The sequence below is a fragment of the Ochotona curzoniae genome, unplaced genomic scaffold (assembly GCF_017591425.1).
Source record: "Ochotona curzoniae isolate NIBS_2020 unplaced genomic scaffold, NIBS_Ocur_1.0 scaffold_2476, whole genome shotgun sequence".
Classification (NCBI taxonomy): Eukaryota; Metazoa; Chordata; class Mammalia; order Lagomorpha; family Ochotonidae; genus Ochotona; species Ochotona curzoniae.
This window is the reverse complement of record NW_024467095.1, coordinates 24,571,164-24,591,058: the sequence shown is the minus strand read 5'-3', so window position 1 is coordinate 24,591,058 and position 19,895 is coordinate 24,571,164. Positions and strand designations below refer to the sequence as shown.

The following is a 19,895-nucleotide window of genomic DNA, read 5'->3' as shown; positions in this document are numbered from 1 at the left end:
TGGATGGGAAGCAAGCTGCTGAGATTAGAACTGGTGCCCATAGAGGATCCTGGCACATGTAAGGTGAGGGCTTTAGTAGCTAGGTTACCATGAGGACCCATTTCGTTCTTAAACTAGTACTTAAATGATTTCATTGATATTTTACTTTCCATGTGTTTTGTTCTTAAGGATATTTATAGAGATACTGTCCTTTATTATAAAAATCTTTCTCAGTTGGGACACAGCAAACATTTAGGAATTGTACCTGATTAAGCCACTGAATGTTTATTTGTTTGTTTGTTTGTTTGTTTAAAAATATGTATATATATTTTTTGAATTTTTGAATTATGTGTTATAATTTCATTTAGACTAGAATTAACCTCCCCCCCCACAAACTCCCACCCCTGACAGATTTTCCACATTTTATTACAGTGGTATAACCCTTCATAAGGAATTATAATTCCATCTGTCTCTTATTTAAATGTACCCCAACATTGCTGGTACAGACAAACTCAGACAGTCCAGTATCCCACTGTCTGCACTTGTCCAACAGTTTCATTAGGAATCCATTTTTCATCTGGAAGCAGGGATGTACGTTGCAGTATACCCCCACATCTGGATATGGTAGACCCCAGTACTCCATCATTATACATTTCCATAATTGAGAAGCCATGAAACAAGGTCAACCAACAACTGGCATGAGTTAGAACAACAGCATCAACAACAACAAATTACAGCCACTGAACATTTATTGTGGGTTTTCTGTTCTACATTTGGAAAATACAATTCGAATTTATTCTTCTCTCCTTAATTTATTGGATGATCAGTGTTTATAAAACGAATCAAAGATTTTGGTAACAGACTCTACACGAATCTCTAAAGTTACATAAGCCTACATTTGCAGTAGTTACACAGTAAATCTGGCAATGTTTTGTTTTTTTTTTTTCCCTGAATTTAGAAAATGAACTTTTGTCCTTGAAAAGAAAATCAATTTATCAACCCTCTTTGCTCGGTTCCAAACTGAATGGTTCATTTGGGACTTGAAAACCAAATAAACAAATGGGTTTAATGTACAGTTTGAATTTTACTTTAGTCTAGCCTTTACCATCTTGTTCCAAAAATCTGTGCTTCTTAACAGGCAAATTTGATGCAGTCATCAAGGCATATGTGTTAAGACCAGCAACAAAGAGGTAATTGATGAGTTCAAGCTGAGCACCCCTAACTTCTTGGGTTTTCTTTCCTCCAATCAGTGGACTCTAAAGCCCAAAGTCCTGCTTAAAGCAGGTTCACCGGTTATGACCTGTGTTTTTGCTCTCCTTCCTTGCTCAGTTTGTTATCACTACTTTTCCTCCTCTATTTTCAAATTAGATGCTCCAACTTACTTGATGTTACAAAAGCCAATGCCTTTATGTGTTCTTTTCAGCTTTCTCTATCATGGTCAGTTTGGACACTTTTTGATTTGTGAGATGATGGCTTTTGCCCATCCAGACTTGGACACTTTGGAAGGCAATTTGCTTAAGGAGTTTAGGTTGTATCTTAAAGTGTCACTGCAAATAGTACGGCTTTAATTTGGAGCACTTTTTAGCTTTTAAGGATTTATTTATTTGAAAGTCAGAGCTCCAGAGAGAAAGATACAAACACAGAGAGTGAGAGAGAGGGAGAGAGAGAGAGATCTTCCATCTGCCATTTCACTCCCTAGAGCGCTTTGACAGCCAAGGCTGAGGCAGACAGCAGCCAGGAGCCAGTAGATTCCTTCATGTCTCCCAGGTGGGTTCAGGGGCCCAAACACTTGAACCATCTTGTGTTGCTTTTTGTAGACCAACAGGAGGGAACTGGATCAGAAGCAAAGCACTCAGCACACAGATTGGCACCTGCATGGGATGTGACACTGACTTTGCCTACTATCCCCACAACACCAGTTCCACACTTTATAATTTTTAAAACTCTGTGGCTGCCACTATTTGATCCCCCTAAATAGGGAGAGGAGACTCATTTCCATTGAATGAAAGGAGGCTGAGATCCATGAAACTTGGTCCTTAGCTCCTGAGCCATGGCAAATCAGTGGAAGGTCAGGCTTGGCATTTAGATCAATCTCAAAACTAGTTTGGAAGTTACCCAGAAGAGTAAGAAGTGAATACATAGAACACAAACACTTACGTTCCATTTTCAAAAGTTGAGACACCTTTCCTGCTTAACTCATCTTTAGAATAGGCAGGGGGTCACTGCTACTCTCTTGGCATACAGAGAAGAGACAATGCCATAGTTGTAACTCTTAACAGAAAGCTGAAGATTATGTAGCAGCTTGGGTTCATATGGGAAAAAGTACACACTTTTTCTTTGAAAATACAAAAATATGTGCCTGAAAAACAAAGGCTTCACACATGGTAAGAGAAGGGATCAAGTGAATGATCAGCAATGTTAGGGCTGCTGAGAAACAGTGAATCCCTACCAGTAGAAACAGAGGAGAAAGAAGCATTTATTTAGGGTTATAAACAAATTATTTTGGGGGGCTGGCGTGGTGGCCTGGTAGCTAAAGTCCTTGCTTTGCATGCTCTGGGTTCCCATATGGGCGCCGTTTTATATCCTGGCAACCTTGCTTGCCATCCAGCTCCCTGCTTGCGGCCTGGGAAAGCAGTTGAGGATGGTCCAAGGCATTGGGACTCTGCACACACGTGGGTGACTGAGAAGAGGTTCTTTGGTCCTGGCTTTGGATTGGTTCAGCTCTGGCTATTGCGCTCACTTGGGGAGTGAATCAGTGGATGGAAGATCTTTCTCTCCATTTCTCCTCCTCTCCGTAAATTTGACTTTCCAATAAAAAAAAAAATCTTTTCTTAAAAAAATAAAGTGTTTTTAAAAGTCACTGTCCAACATGGCAGCCAATAGCTAAATGGATCAATTAAAAACATTGAAATTCAGACATAAAGAATGTGGCTCCTCAGCTTTGCTAGTCTTATTTTAAGTCCTCGGTGACCACATGTGCTCAGTAGTTGCCACATAAGACAATGTAGAGAAGGTCTTCATCATTGTGGCTGGTGCTGCTGGACAGCCCTGCTGTCGTCCAATAGCTAACCGTACTGTGTGCAGGAACCGTGTGCACGCCAGAGACAAAAAGTGTGCAAGACATGGCCTTGACATTCAAAAACCTTTCAATCTCATGGAGATGTTGTAATTAAGCATGGGGTGCAGTGTAGGTCAACATCTCAAAGCATGGTTGGGTTCTTTTAACTCTTTCAATAGGACCCTCTTTGGCCTCCTGTGGGGTGTCTACTCAATCAGTGACATCCTTGGCTAGACAGTTGCCACTGAAAAACTTAAATGCTTGATATGTAGAAGAAGCTGAGCTTCTGCTAAAGGAAGATTACACTTTATAATGAGAGTGTGAAGGACAGATTGGAACAGACCAGGCATCCTTATAAATAATAAACGTAGCACAGCGATTGTCATAGTTCATGCCATGACAGTCTGGCTGCTCTACTCATCTGTGAAAGCACGATCAAGGCACATATCTGTTCCTTGTGATTGGCTCAAGTAAAACCACCAGTGTGTGACCACAGATGAGGTTTGGAGCCTTAGTTTTCTTGCTGACACAGGAGACAGAATTCAGACAGAATGCAAATCTGTGTATACTGTTGGGTATACTGTTGGAATCAATTCAAAAGTACATCCTTAAGATGTTTTATTGATAGCAATTTTCAAAGCTTAGTTATTTTGTTTGAAAGGGTTACAGAGATAGAGAGAGATCTTTCGTTTGCTGATTCATTCCTCAAATGGCTACAATGATTAGAATCAAGCCAGGCTGAACCCAGGAATCAGGAAGTTCATATGTGAACTTGGGCCAAGTGGGCAGCTGGGGTGAAATAGCAGAATCTGAAGTGGAGCAACTGGCACACAAATTAGTTTCCACATGGGATGCCAATATTGCAGGTGGTGGCTTTACTTCCTGTGACAAAATGCTGATCCAGTAGCAATATTTTAATACATGAAAGACATGCTGTGATTGACTAGGGACCAATTATCCCTAAGTAAATTATTGTACTTCTACTCATCATCACCACCAAGTAAACCAATTGTAATTTGGAACTATAAAGCAAGTTAAACAGTATCTTCTAGGAGTTGATCATCTGAGATAAAAAAACTTTTTACCCAAAGAACATTAGACAGAATGGCTGTAAAATATAAATGCCAACTTACAAACTATAGATAATACATTGAAAAGTGACTAAATTAATTCCTCTCTCTTTTCATCTGAGTCATTTGGACAATAGTTTCACATGTTCGCTAGGTTGGCTCTTTGTTTATGTAATCTGGGTTTTTATAATGTAAGGAATTGCTACTTAAGACTGGCAGATCACTGGCACCGGTGCTGTGGCTCTACAGGCTAATCCTCTGCCTTGCAACTCCAGCATCCCTTCTGGGTGCCAGTTCATACTCTGGGGACTCTATTTCTGATCCATCTCTCTCATAATGGCCTGAGAAAGTAGTGAAAGATGATTCAAGTTCTTGGAACACTGCACCCCGATGAGAGAATTGGAAGAAGCTCCTGGCTCTCAGCTTTGGATCATCTCGGCTGTGACCATTGTGGCCACATGGGGAATGAACTAGCAGATGGAAAACCTTGCCATCTCTCCTTCTCTTTAAAAAAACCTTCCTTTCAAATAAAAATAAATAAATATTTAGGAAAAACAAAACTAGCACTAGACCATGATATCTCCTAACATCTTACTCACTAACATGATTTAATAATATCCATATTATTAAGTTTTCCTGGTGTACGTACTGTACTCCATACTTGTATTTTAATTACTAAGTACATGCTGATTTTTAAAAGATTATTACCTCCGGGCCGGCACGGTAGAGCAAGTGGTTAAGGTCCTCGCCTTGCATACCCGGGATCCCATATGGGCACCGGTTCTGATCCCGGCAGCCCCGCTTCCCATCCAGCTCCCTGCCTGTGGCCTGGGAAAGCAGTGGAGGACGGCCCAAAGCTTTGGGACCCTGCACCCGCGTGGGAGACCCAGAAGAGGCTCCTGGCTTCGGATAGGCATAGTATCGGCCGTTGCGATCACTTGGGGAGTGAATCATCGGACGGAAGATCTTCCTCTTTGTCTGTCCTCTCTGTATATCCGCCTTTCCAATAAAAATAAAATAAATCTTTAAAAGATTATTACCTCCTTGAGATAACTTTCCACTTTTCGGATCACTCTAAGTTCTATATGAATTTTTTTTAATGCTGAACATGTGGCTCACACTTGTTGAACTGGAATGGATTCTAGAGGTTTGCTCATTCATTGAACCTTTGTGATAAGAAAGCTTGGCTGACACGTCATCAGAAGCCAGGTGAGCTCTTTGTAAACTTAGGAATGGTGGAGATTTACTCTACATCTTTATTTTATATTTTGACTTGTAGCTGTGGTTGTCTTTCTCTGGTGGAAAAACATTTGTCTTAGAAAGACATTTTGACTTCAGGAAGAACTGTATTAGACATTTGGAACTGAGGGAATAGGTTTGCTCCGGGAGGTTTGAAAAAAATGAAGAAGACGAAAGGAGACGTGATGAATAAGGAAAGATGAGAGCTAAGCTAAAATACTTCAAATTTTTCATGGCCTTTGGAGATTCCTTGCCACTCCTCCATCATAATTAGAAAACACTGACATTCAGAGCCCATTTAAATGCTTCCATCAGTCTAAAACCAAAGTGTTGCCTCAATTCACTCTCGAGCCATGCTCAGTAATTCAAAACAGAAGGCGCTGTTGTGCATGTTTGCTTGGGAACCTCTCGCTCCGTTCCCCGGCCTGGTGTGACTACCCATTGGCTCCAGGACTTTTCTCTTTTCTCACCATCTCTCTTAGGAGCCTCAGACCAGGTTACAGGAAGAGTGTGAGGCCGTCATGGGCCTTCCTGGAAAAGCTGGAGATCTTGGTTGTCACTTCACTTAAAAAACACTGGGAAGAAACTCATTTTGCAATGTGTTCTAGGGCTGCTGTATTAAGGTTGGTAAGGTCAAGATTCAAATCAAATGTTCAAAGGATGTCTTTGTGATAACCAATCAACTTGGAAGAGGCATCCTGGTTTGTTTCTGGGAACAAGAATTTGTTTCTGACAGCTGATAACAGAGATTCTCACACTCTTGGTAGAAAGCCTGCATTTTACAAAAGGTAGGATGAGAATACAATTTAAGCAACAGCAGCAGCAGCAGTAACAGCAATGGTTTTTTACTCATGACAAAATCCACTAAGAAAATGGAAAAATACTTGTAATTAAGGACTTCAGTTCAACAACCAGCTAGCTTGTCAAGTTAAAACATGTGGCAACCACCTGCTCAACATCTTGCAAAAACAATACCTTCTTCTTTTTCTACCTGACCTAAAAATCTCTTTGGAGCAAATATGCATTTTCCAATTTTTCACACTTAAAACAAAAGCTGTCCACACTATATATAAATATGACTAAGCAATTTTGTATTAAGTAACCAAAGAAAGTCCTGCCAATTGTAGAATAATTAAGTTTCTGCAGCGTAATATAAACAGTTCCAAGAACTACATGTGGCCTACCAAAAGTATAAATTACAAGTAGTCAATTTTGTGGCCAGCTGGCAGCCAGCTCAACCTATTAAAGTAGAATTGGTCAGAATTTGGAGTATTATTATTTTTTTCTTCTCCTAATATTTTTTCTGTGTCCAACTTTGTTTCTTTGGGAATGTTTTCAAATATACAAAACAAGAAACTGTTGTGGCATTGTATCTCTTGTAAACAAATGAGCAATTCTCTTGGGATCCTTTGGAACTCACAAACCATTCCTCGTTAAATGCTGTCTACACAAGCAAAATAAAGAAAATGGACTCACCTATGAACTTGTCCCTTTTTTCCTTGACCTTCAGAATGGTCCAAAGTGGATGTTAAGCTGTGTACACATTAAGTATGAAACATCTTTCTGACTCTAGTTCCGTATCTTTTTATATCAGATAGATTGATGGAGTAGAATTTTGCGGATGAGTTAAATATTTGAGAGAATAACCTGAAGCTACTGTGAAAGTGTGCCATTAATTCAGATCAGCTACCTGGCAAATGTAATTTTGCAACGTTAAGAAAATAGAGATGATAAGCTAACCTGTCCCACCATGAATCTCAGTAGACTATAGGGACAAATGTAAGTGAGCATTCTTTAAATGTAAAAAATTCAACTATATCATAAATCCCAATGCCTTCTTCACTGGGTATAGATTTAGATATGATAAAGGCTCTCCAACCATCATGACTACACAAACATTCAATACATATTTATACAGCACATAGTACATGTTTAAACAGCTCCCTTGTTTGGTATGGAATTTAATTGATAAATGCAATTACCTTCACAGTGCTTATGTTTTGGTAGTGGAGACAAGAAATAAATAAAAATATAATTGAGGCTAAGGGTTGAAAAGGAAAAGCAAAAACTTCCTAAGAGAAAGGACTTCAGGAATGGTATAATTTTTTTTTTCTACACTGGGCTGAGATATGGGTGGCAATTGCTTCTTCAAGCAGAAATGACACCAACACACACACACAAATTCATAAGAGGATCATAAATCCACAATACCTGAGTTTGTACCCATTTACCATATATATATTGGCATTTATTATGTGCAAGACGCTCACTCCTCTAGGGGCAAATAATAAAACTCATCGCCACTTCCCTCTCCTAAAGAGATGTGGAAGGATGCATTCAAGTCTGAAGCATGGTGAACTTTTCATATCTTCTTTCCCACTTCAGGTCCTTTGCAAGTTATATGAAAGCAAATTATCCCTCAAACACTTTCTGCAAGGATTTATGCAGACCCAGAAAATCCATGTAAGACTTTAACTTTGCCAGCTAAGGAAGTGGGCATCTTTCTAGACCCATTCAGTTCATGACCTTCTAACAGTAACAGCATGTTTCTCACCCACTATCAAGCAGAAATTTGCTGATTTAAATGAAGCCGGTTCACCGTATTTTCAAACATGGGTTCATGATTCCAAGAAATGAGCAGTCCACAATAAATTTATCCTCGTGGCAGAACATCTCACAACCAACTTTTCCACTTTGAATACCACAAAAAGACCTTTTTATTTGTTGACACCCAGCCCCTGGACGTTCATGAAAACAAGATGTTCTTTTGGTACTTTTTAAGTTAAACACATTTAAGTCAGGGTCTCAGCTGACTTTCAAAAACAGATGTTACAGAGCAAAAAGGCTGAGGTGACCCCAGCAATCACAGGCGATTTTCCTCCAACTTGGATAGTCCTTGTGAGCGGGAACAGAGATCAATGATGCTATGAGCTGCAAGGAGGAGCAATGCGGGATGTTACTACTACCTCCATTCAGGTACTGCCTCGTGGTTCTGAGAAGCTGTTAGTATTCAGACCTTGGTTCAGGGAATAGCCTTGTTGGTCAGAGATGGCAATTGGGAAGGTTGGGTGCCTTGGTTTTGGATGGTGTCATTGAGGATGGATGATCTTCCTCCTACGTGTAGCTATCCCATTTCTCTGTAGAGCAGAAATGTCATGTCACCACTAAAAGAGACCTACAACCATGAAACCCTTCAGGAATCACTTTTGTCCTCACTGTGGAAGCTATCAGCTGGGGATTCCCTGAGTGTGGATCATAGTTACATGGACTGGAGAGCCCTAGCGTTGTAGGGATAGTGAGAAAGCACGAGTGACAAGTAAACCTTTGTTTTTAGGTTACTTTGATTTGGGTTGTTTCCAGATTCCAGGTTAGATGAAAACTTGGCATAACTGGGCAACTCCAACATTATGTAATGTCTGCTACTAAGTAAACACTTTCTCAACTTCTCAGCTTTCTATTTTGCTTCTGTGGCTTCTAGAATGGAAATAAGAATAGATAGTTCATCAGAACCCTATTTGTAGGATGAACATCAGAGCATGGAAGTGGCTATATCTCATTTCTGCATTGCCCCGTATTCCTACTCCAAGAAGCCATAAGATTAGCATGAATAGGAGAGTTGATACATATTATTCACTTATTCCAGAGATGCCATCCCCAAGAGCATCCGAACTCCAAAAAAAAAAAAACATGCTGGGCAAGGGAAGTTCATTTTCTGAGCAGCTGATCCCTTGGGTTGCCAGTGTGTGATCCCTGATTGATGCCTTTCACAGGGGCTTATCATGAAGAATTTCAAGGGCAACTTATAGGTGAATCAGTGTCAGCCCACAGTCTAGATAGAGAAGTTTGCCTATTTAACCAACAGTTAAGTATCATTTACCATATACTGAGCACAGTCCTGGGAAGTTCATCAGTATCAGTGCAAATTCTTGTAATAATTCCTACTGTTCCGATTTTACAGATAAAAAAAGGATGAGACCCAGCAACAGCGTGATGTTTGCTGGAGATGACAGAGTTAGAATATGCCCACATCACCGGCGTCCCATTAGGGGGTTGGTTTGTGATCTGATTGCTCTGCTCCTGGTCCAGCATCCTGCTAGTGGCTTTGGGGGAAAAAAACACTGAAAGGTGACCCAGTTGCTGGGGTCTTCGGCACTTATGTGGGAGAGTGGGGTGAAGCTGTTGGATCCTGGCTTCAGACTCACTTAACCCTGGCCATTGTGGCCCCTTGGGGTGTGAATCAGTGGATGAAAGGTCTCTGTCTGCCATCCTTTCTCTTTGCAGCTCTGACTTTCAAATATATAAATAAATCTTCCAAAAAACAAAGTGTCAGAGCTGAGTTTTAGATCCCTGAATTTGGCTCTGTCTCATAAGACCTGGGGATGGATAAACCGAGGTTGCCTGTGGCAAGGGCTGCAATGATGAAATGCTTGTACAGTTGCCTGCAAGGATTCTTGCTCCTTGCAAATGTTCTTCCTGGAAACCATTTCCTGTCAGGAGCAGTTGGCCTGCTTGATATTAGGTTAAGCTCCTATTTGATGTTTATTCATGAAGTAAAAATGAATCTTCTGTTTATATTCATTTCCGTTTTGGCAAATGAACTTCTTATTTCACGTAAGTGGGATTCACATTTAGAAAATAAGCTAGATTTGTCCCAAAGCTTAAAAAAAAAAAATAAGTGATGGCACTTCACACTTTGACTGTTTCTTTGCTTGCCTTGTATAATCAGCTTTAGATTTTAAGCTAAATCAAATGTATCTGGGTTAGTCCCTGGACAGACCCAGACTTTGTGGGATGTGAAGATTATCTGTGAAGCTTTCTTGGGAGGCAGAATATAAGACTGAATGCAAAGATGAGGCATGGGATTGTGGCAGACCCATCACAGTAAGACCTATGGCTGAAGCTCCTTTGTTATCATGAAAATCGGTGTCTGTTCTTATTCTCGATTCTCACAAGCATTCCACAAAAACACCGCAGCATCCTTACCTCGATAGAAATGTTGGTTTCTTTGAAACTATATAGTCCTCTGTTTTGATGCTACATAGCAAATAGAAATTAGGAAACATATGCTGTCAGGGGCGCTTGGGCATCACGCTGAGCTAATTTGTAAAAAAAAAAAAAGGTAGAATTTCAGCTACCACCAACGCACTGCAGTGCTTTGCCTGAAGCCACATGCTTGGGGAAAGGCATTTGGTCCTGGGGGTTAAGCCTCCACTTAGGTGCCTGATCTGAGGTCCTGGATTCACACTGCAGCTCAACTTTCAGTTCCAGTTTCCTGTTACTGTATGCTTCAGGAAGCAGAAGGTGAAGGTTCAAGTAATTGGTTGCTTGCCAGTCACGTGGGTGATCTGGACTGAGTTTCCAGCTCCTGGCTTTGGCCTGACTCAGGGCCATCTCTTGAGAAATGAGCCAGTGGATGTGACTTCTCCCTTGCCCTCTCTCTCTCTCTCTCTCTCTCTCTCTCTCTCTCTGTGTTAGTTTCTCTGCCTCATGAACAAAGTAAATAAATACTTAAAAAACAAATAAAATAGGGTGTCATTGGGCAGAGAAGTCTCAGAATATGCAGGTTTCTTTGCCAGGATAAAGTCACTGAAAAAAATAAGTATGAAAATCAGACTTTACCACAATGAACATATTATTATATTCACCAAATGTTTTCATTGTACTAAATAAAAAAAAGAGGACAGTTTGTAAGAAAGAACATCAAAATGGGTAACAAGGTTGAGCCATAAGATAGCACTTGGGATGGAGAAGATCCTAGTCAACACACAGACATATTTGAAGAGCAAGTCGGTGAACTTGTATTTTGAAGAAGGTGCTATTGGCATCACCTCCTTCCTCAATGAACTTCTGACACCATTTTTCATTTGCAAATGAATAGCCAATCATCTGGGGGAAGTAGTTGCAAAAGTCCCCAGAGTCTGTTGCTGTACTCAATGTCTATAGATTTGTACATTTTATAAAATTCTATGATGAAGTCAGATTGAAAAACAAACCAACAGACAAAAAAACTCCTTTCTTAAGGCCCAAGCTTGTGTTTGAACTTAGCTCCCTCTTTGCAATCCCTGGATATGATAAACAGTTTCTCCCACACTAAAATTGTCCATTCCACCACATGTCATTTTTAGTCCTTAAGCAGCAAGACTCAATATTAATGCTGGCTTTCTCCACGGCTCTCTAACAAAGTGTTTTCAGCCAAAGATATTAAACTAGTCAACTGCTCCTTTTCCCTGTCAGGGCAACAGCCAGCATCCTGAAATCACAGTTCATTTGTACCACATTGGCGTGAATATTCAGACTCCATTTGTCTGCAGCTCTTAAAGGTTAGTGTTGGAGTGAATGATGGCCATTTTGTTTTGAATTAGCAGTTCTGGGGCAGGGGGAGAAAAATCCAAGTACGTTTAGCTTGAAATATCTATTTCAGGGAATCTAACATTGCCTTTTCCTCTAGGAAAAGTCTATTAAAAAATTGAGGTTGGATTTGACATTGTCAGAGCCAGGAGACAGAGAACAACAGGAAGGACAGTATCTCAGTTCATCTCCCCCTCCAGAGAGAATGCATGCCGACTTAAATCTGCTTAAGAAGCACTGCATGGAGCCACCTAAGAGCTCCACACATTGTTTCACTGAATATCCCAAAGCAGAGTTCAAAAGTGGCCTGTGTCCCTTCATTAGACAAAACCTACCACCTGTGCAGCCTAAGGTAAGATTTTTGCTCATTGGCTTTGGAAGCTAAGAACACATTCTTTCTTCACTCGTATTCACTTGTGCTTATCCAGGGTAGGGAATGGGGTGAGGCTTGCACCTTTTGACCTTTTTTGTCTGGTCCTGCCCAGACCACTGCAGGTGGCACTCCAGCTTCACTAATTGTGTACCAGCCTAGTATTTGAAGTAGATAATTTTGTGGGATCTATGAAGGATGTTCAACAAATGCAAATGACCACCGGCAAACAAGACAAAACAAAGATTTCACAGCCCAGCATGGGGACAAGAGACTGAAGAATCCCTGATAGGAGTTCTCAGTGCATTGTCTGTTTATCTCCCTGCTCTCGGCCTCCCTCCTTGGCTTGGCCACTTGGTTCGTTCTGGACAGGCACGTGGGCTCATATGGAGATGCCTCTTAAGCTTAGATGCAACTTTCTGCCAAGATTACCTACTCTGCAGGTGCTAACACTTGCAATACTTTCTCACACTCCTTACCATTAAAGTTTCTAGAATGCTGGGAAGACCAATCTGTGTTTCTTATGTCCCTTCAAAATATTATTCAAACATGAACTAGGCCTGCATTCACCAGCATTTACAGACACCCTACGACAAGGATCTTGAGAGCTATTTTTTGAGGCGAGACTCCCGAATGGATAAGAGTATTTCCATACTTTCTCCCATTTGTGCCTATGTCTGCGGCTACTGCCGGAAGCCCATCAATGGGAAAGCATCTTAGTCTAAGGAAAACCTTTTCAGATTTTACTGTAAAAACTTTGGGCCCAGTGGCACTAGACAGGAGATGGAGTGCTTTGTCAGCAGTGCCCAGAGAGACTTGCTCTATGAAATCCAAGAAAAGAGAACAGAAACACCCCTCAAACTTTTCTGTTCCACTCCATCTGGAGCTTCAACCGACTCAAAAAATATTGGCCCATAGTGATCATAAAATGTCCCATTTGAGTGTTCTTAAGCAAGAGTGAAACCTGCTAGGTGCTTAGAATGCAAAGCACTTCTTTCACATGCTCAGAGGAAAATGGTCTTTCTCTCCAGGCATTTAGTGGGATGAACTTAATGAAACACAGCCAGAGGTAGCTCAGCTGACCACAAGCCATGCTTTACCAGAATGCTCCAAAGAGGCCATTTGTGGGTTGCAAAGCTATTTCCTCTTGCTTTAAAATTGCATTTTAGATCATTGAAATTTGTATAAAATTATGGATCCAGGTGTCGCTGCCATTTTGGATACGTTCAAGAAAATAGGTGCCTGTTTTTCTGGCTACTTCAATAACAGAATGAGGAAAACGTGGAAGTGAGTATTTGAAGTCAGCTGCTATCTCCACGTTCATCTTAAAAAATGAGTGGAGATATTCAGGGAAGGTGATGGAGGCTTCCAGACTTCCTATAACCAATTCCCCTGTTTCTCAGGTGATCCCAGAAAGAAACATCCAAGACTTCTGCTAAAGGAGAGTGAGGAAGACAAGTAAAAAGAAAGTGGAAAAAACAAGGAGACTAGCCAACACTGAGGCACTGGGCGTTTAGCCTCTTCCTATAATGTCAGCATCCCATATGGGAGCTCGTTGGAGACCTAACTGCTTCATTTTTTTTAAATTTTATTTTATTTATTTATTTTTTCCATATTGTTTCCTTCATGTTTAAAGGGGGGTATTAAGGGAGAAGGCCCACCCAATTTCCCACCCTCCCCAGGTCCCGGATGTAGGGTATGCTCTAAGGTTCTTGCTTAAGTGGTTTTGATATTTCTTTTTTTTTTTTTTTTTTAAGATTTATTTGTATTATCTTTTTATTGGAAAGGCGGATATACAGAGAGGAGAGACAGAGAGGAAGATCTTCCGTCCGATGATTCACTCCCCAAGTGAGCGCAACGGGCCGATACTATGCCGATCCGAAGCCAGGAGCCTCTTCCGGGTCTCCCACGCGGGTGCAGGGTCCCAAAGCTTTGGGCCATCCTCGACTGCTTTCCCAGGCCACAGGCAGGGAGCTGGAAGGGAAGTGGGGCTGCTGGGATTAGACCTGGCGCCCATATGGGATCCCGGGTGTGCAAGGTGAAGACCTTAACCACTGCGCCACCGTGCCGGGCCCGGTTTTGATATTTCAACAGTTATGAATTGCTGCCAATCTTGCCACTCCCAGCACGATGAGGTTGTTGAAAAAATCCACTGATTGACATAGTAACTGCTTCATTTTTAACCAGCTCCCTGCTAATGCACCTGGGGAAGCAGCAGAGGGTGACCAAGACGACCTCTGTACCCATGGGGAGGTCTGGAGGAAGCTCCTGACGAACCCAGCTAGAGGCACTGAAGGTTTTGGGAAGTGAACCCAAGGATGGAAGATCTCTCTGTCTCACCTTCTCTATTTCCGTAACTCTGCCTTTAAATAAATAAATCTTAAAAATGAAAGAAAAATATAAGACCAGGATCTCGAGAAGATACATGAAAGTGAAAACATTTTGGAAAACCAAAAGAAATGAATACATGTCTTATTTGCATCACACCAAGTAGGGCAGATTAGAGAAATTCAGGTGCAAGTAAAGCCCCATGAGAAATGGTGTTTGATGCTGGGACCCAGACCTAACCCCTCTGCTCTCTACCAGCTCTGCAGTGTGCTGTGCCAGTGAAACATTAAGATATTGTCAGTAACGTCCAGGGCATGGTGGGCTTAGGAAATACACCAGGGCGTGGGTTAAGCAGTGCAAGGAGTGCAATCGAGACAAGTTTTCCTCCACTGTGCCATTTACCGGCCACACCGAAGGAGCTGATTTCCGCCCATCTGCCAAAGACCTGCGTTTGCCTTCTCGGGGTTTGAGCAATTGACTCCACTCTCTCTTACTGTCCCTTCCCAGCAGCTCTGACTGGCTGATGAAGAAAATGGCCCCAAATTAAAAGGCCGTTCTAGAATGTCTCTGGGAAGGAACCTGAGGAGTCTTAACACATGTGACAGTTACAGGAAAGCAAACCTGGGCAGAGTAAGCACTCAAGGAATGGCTTGTGACATAGTCCCCGGCTGAGAGGCCAGGAGAAGAGACAAAGGGAGAGGGTCCTGCGGCGTGGCCTAGCAGCTAAAGTCCTCGCCTTGAATGCGCCAGGATCCCACATGGGCGCCGGTTCTAATCCCGGCAGCTCCACTTCTCATCCAGATCCCTGCTAGCCCAAAGCTTTGGGACCTTGCACCCGCGTGGGAGACCCGGACGAGGTTCCTGGTTCCCGACTTCGGATCGGCACAGCACTGGTCGTTGTGCCCACTTGGGGAGTGAATGATCGGAGGGAAGATCTTCCTCTCTGTCTCTCTCCTCTCTGTATATCTGATTTTGTAATAAAAATAAATAAATCTTTAAAAACAATGAAAAGAAACAAACAGACATGCGCATTAGCTACTATACTTCTCTCAGTCTCATTGGAAGGAACGTGTCATTTCTTCCTCGTGGGTGAGTTTCTCCCCGTCATTTACCAGAAACATTTTCTATATACAATTTTTAATGTATTTGAGAGTTTATTTGAAAGAATTTCGTTTCATTTGCTGATTCACTCCCCAAAATGCCCACAAGAGCTGGAATTGAGCCAGGCTGAAACCAGGCTCTCTGAATTCATATCAACATGGATGGCAGGGACCCAGTCACTTCGGCAGTCACTTACTGCTTCCCGGGGCATGTGACAGGAAGTTGGAGTTCCAACTGGAGCCAGGACTGTGACCCAGGTGACCTGAATGGGATGTGAGGATCTCATACGGTGCTTTAATGACTAGGCAAACATCACCCCTTGTGATTGCATTCTCAAACCAGTCTTCCTTGGGGACCTCCGCTCTGACGTGGTGCTCTTTACTTCCCATGCAGAGCTTCTGCATAGAGAATCTTTTTTCTCTCTAGTGTACACCTGGCCTTGAGACACGTATCGCATTTGTTTCCTGGGCACCATAGCTTTGCATGTCCCACAGGTTCTCAAACTTAGTACGTTTCCTCTGCCCCCATTCTCAAAACGGGCAACCTTATATGGTTATGTCCGTGCTATTTCTTCTTCCTTTGAGGAGAATGGTAACACGTCAGCTGATCACGCCTTTTAACCCCTCCCCGTGTTTGTATTTCTGGTGTGGGGCAGCAAGTGAGAATGCAACACAGACATTCCTTATCTGGGAGTCAGCATGGTGGAATGGCAGATTAAGACAGTGTCTACAATGCCAGCATACGTGGCAGGCACTGGTTCAAGTCCTGTCTGCTCTGCTTCTGATCCAGCTTCCTGTAGATGCACTTGGAAGAGTAATGAAAGATGGCCCAAGGATGTGGGCCCGTACCACCTCCAGAGAAGGCTTGGCTGGGGTTCCAGGCTGCTGGCTTCTGCTCGGCCCTGCCCTGCATGTTGTGGTCATTTGGTTGACTGGACCAGTGGACAGATCGCTTTCCCTCTCTCTCTGCTGCTTTTTAAAATATCTAAATAAATTAATTAAAATATCTTTTTGGGAAGATAGTCTTAGCGAAATAAAATACAGATTTGCAACAATACATTCAGGCATTTATTTTTATTCATTTTATTATCAAGTCCCTACTATGTACAAAATCTCCTCCAGTACTGTGAGAGTTGTACAGAGCATGGGCTATAATTTCAAAAATTCTGTAATGCCACCAGGAAGTGAAAGTAAGCTAAAAATCAGCATCGTAGAGGGGAAAATGCTGGCGACAGTGTCACGGTCAACATTGCATTCCCCTTAATTCACATATGGCAGTCCTAAAGTGTGGCTATATTTGGAGATAAGGCATTAAAGATGTGAGCAAGTTAAAACGAGGCCTTTAAGGTGGGACCAATCCAATTTTCCTGGAGTCTTTACATGAAGAGAACTTGTGGACAAAGAGGCAGACACAGAGACAGGTGAGTGCACCAACACCCCTGTGAGGACGTGGGGTGAAGGCATCCAGCAGTCAGCAAGGCCACAGGAGATTGACTTTGCCAACACCTCCATGTCTGAACTCAGTGTTTGGTTCTGGTAGTCCGAGCGGATTGGGAAAGGGGAAAATTGATGGAATATTGAAATAATAACTGCCTGAGAGCCATATAAAATCCAGGCAAACCTTGCCTTCCTACTGGGTCTAATTCTGGCAAAACCAAAAACAAGCAATGCCTGTCCCCTTTGTTTTACTGGAATTCCTTTGCCTTGCTCACCAGGTCTGTTGGTGGCTGTTCTCCTGGTGGGGAAGGTTTGCTGCTGGAATCACTAATATTGGTGTGAAGAGGAACTTACTTGCTTACTGCCCCCAGTCATTAGCCCTCTTCCATGAAAAACAGGCTTCATTATTGACTTTAAGGAAATGGAAGTAAGGGAGAAATTTGGGTTCCCCGAAAAGAAAAGAATTCCTTCGAAACTTGACGAATTCTGGAGGAAGATGGATTTCTCTTAAAGAGATTGAGAAGCAGAGACAGAGGGAAAACTCCCATCTGTTGATTCACTCCCCCAAGTACCTGTAGCAGTCCTGAAGCCAGGAACTAGAAATTTCACCTCTGAAAGCTGGAATCCACAGCAGAGACTCGAACTTAGGCATTCCAACATGGGATGCCTGTGTTGTAAATTAGCACCCTAGCCACCGGACCGATCAGGCCCCGCAAAGCCTAGGTTCCCACAATGCCCTGTAGGTAGGCAGGTTCAGCAAAAACAAGAAGCTACTCACAGTGAAGCAATCAGATGTCCACTTCTGAGACTGCTGGCCAATCTCCGATCCTTATGGAATTCGATTTGATGATCTTGAAATGCTTAATGATATCTGTAATTAAATATGGATAGAAGCATGATTAAGTGGGACTAATTTCAGCCAATGTGGACATGTATTTATGTGCAAAGCAAGATTTAGACTTTATGGGGAAAACGTCACAGATAGAAATAGTGACTATTTATTTCCCTACATTTTAAAGAAAATAAATGCAGTTGTTACAATCCTGGAGTTTTCCTAAATAATGGGACTGAGAAGGTAGTATGGTTAATATGAGCTGTCTGACAGTGTTTGTATTTAATTGCTTGGTTTCCCCTTCTGCAAGCAGATAAAGGAAAATGGAAGAAGCAAGTCCTATCAGAGGAAAAACACTTTATATTTGGTCTATCGTGTCCATGAGTGTTCATGTACCATTTTGACAGTGAGACCCAGCAAGGATAGCTTGAAAACAAACAAACAAAAAGAAAGTGAATAAATAGCCAAGTGACCCAATGTGGAGTCTACCTTCAGATGTTTTTCTTTTTCTATTTTCAGATTTAGGGTTAAACAGAGTTCTAACTCCTTGGTTGAAGGCTTTCTGTACCAGTGAGTACCTTGTCATTTCAAACAGATCCCCAAGTGACCCACTCCTCCTCATCTTTTCCTGCAGGCTGTAGCTTTTCAGGCGATGCCCAACACACACGTCATGGATGACTAGGCTCAGATGCTATCGTCAAAATTCTCGGAAGGCAAAGTTGAATCTGGACTAGACTTGATTAGAAAGGAGAAGACCCCAGATGATGAAAAGAAGGCAGGAAAGGTGAGAGGGACCCGGATGTGTTAAATGAATGAACCCACCTTCCTTCCCCAGTCTCCAGGCACACTAAGGATCAGTAATCAGATACTATCTGTTGGGTCTTCAATGTACCATCTACTCGGACATGAGGAGAAGTGAGTTTCATGTGAAAATATTCACTATAGGGGAACCAGGGAGTGCAATGACAGGAAAGCAGGAATTTGCCTCCTCCTATCAGTATTCTAAGTCCTCCATGAGAAGGGATTGTCTTACAGCCCTCAGGAAACCTCTGGCTAAATCCATTCGGTAGCATGAGAAACAGAAACTAGCATCATTCCAAATGACACAAGTGGAAAACATTGCTAGCCCATACTTGCAAAATGGTTGAAATTCTGCTTTAAAATTCCAGCTGCAAGTGTTTTTAGAAAGATGTCATTTTCCAAATGGATACCAAGGCAAGGGACTTAAATGATAACATTGTAACAGAGAGTCTTTGCAAAGGTTAAATTAAGGATATTTTTAAAGAATGAATAACTAGCTAACATGAGGAACAAAAAATAGATATAAAGTTTTACCTTACATGGCTAAATTGGGACCTCCTGATTTCGACATTACCATTCCTATAAAAAACAATCCCCAATGATCCTTTCGTAATATAATTTTTATTATAAAAATCATAATTATCAATAAGTAGTACTTTTTTAGTGCTAGGCTTCTACAAAAGCACCATACGCAAATCTATTAGATCACTGTAACAAGCTTCCAAGATATTCTATGTCTGAGGGCAAGCATTGAAAGAGCACCGTGTTTAAGGCATGCCCTAAATCCACCGAGCTATGAAGAGAGTGGTAGAGTTATAGAAGCAGCTCTCTCCAGAGTGACGGATGTATTTAGATGCCTGTACATATCCACTCATTTGTTGAGTGAGTGCTCCAATGTCAGAACACAGCATGTAGTAATGAACAGAACTCTGTCCTCAGGACATTTGCATTCTGACTGGATACAGTTAGCACGTGTGTTTCTCAACAAAAGTAAATAATGCAACAGCATGAAGCCAGGGTTATGGTGTAGTGGAGTTAAGCTGATGCAGCACTGGTGTCCCGTATGTATAACTATTTGATCCATTTTCAATCTAGCTCCCTGTTAATGTGCCTGGGTACCCAGTGGTGAATGGCTGAAGCGTTTCAGCCTCTGCCACCACATGGGAGATCTGGATGAAGTTCCACGTTCCTGAATTTGGGCTAGCCCAGTCTCAGCTATTGCAACCAAACGAGCAAATGGAAGATTTCTCTCTTTTCTTCTGCCTCTCTGCCAGTCTCCATTTCTCTCTCTCCTTGCTCTCTCTCTCTCTCTCTCTCTCTCTCTCTCTCTCTC

The 19,895-nt window shown here is 42.0% G+C and overlaps 1 protein-coding gene across 3 annotated transcripts in view; it reads right to left on the bottom strand.

The window, feature by feature from the left end:
• Positions 1-19,895, bottom strand: part of CALD1 (caldesmon 1) — a 171,985-nt gene that overhangs the window by 99,768 nt on the left and 52,322 nt on the right. For all 3 annotated transcript variants that reach the window (XM_041002083.1, XM_041002084.1, XM_041002085.1), the window contains exon 2: positions 17,708-17,800. The gene's annotated coding sequence lies outside the window, so the exon portion shown is untranslated. The remainder of the gene's footprint in view (positions 1-17,707; positions 17,801-19,895) is intronic.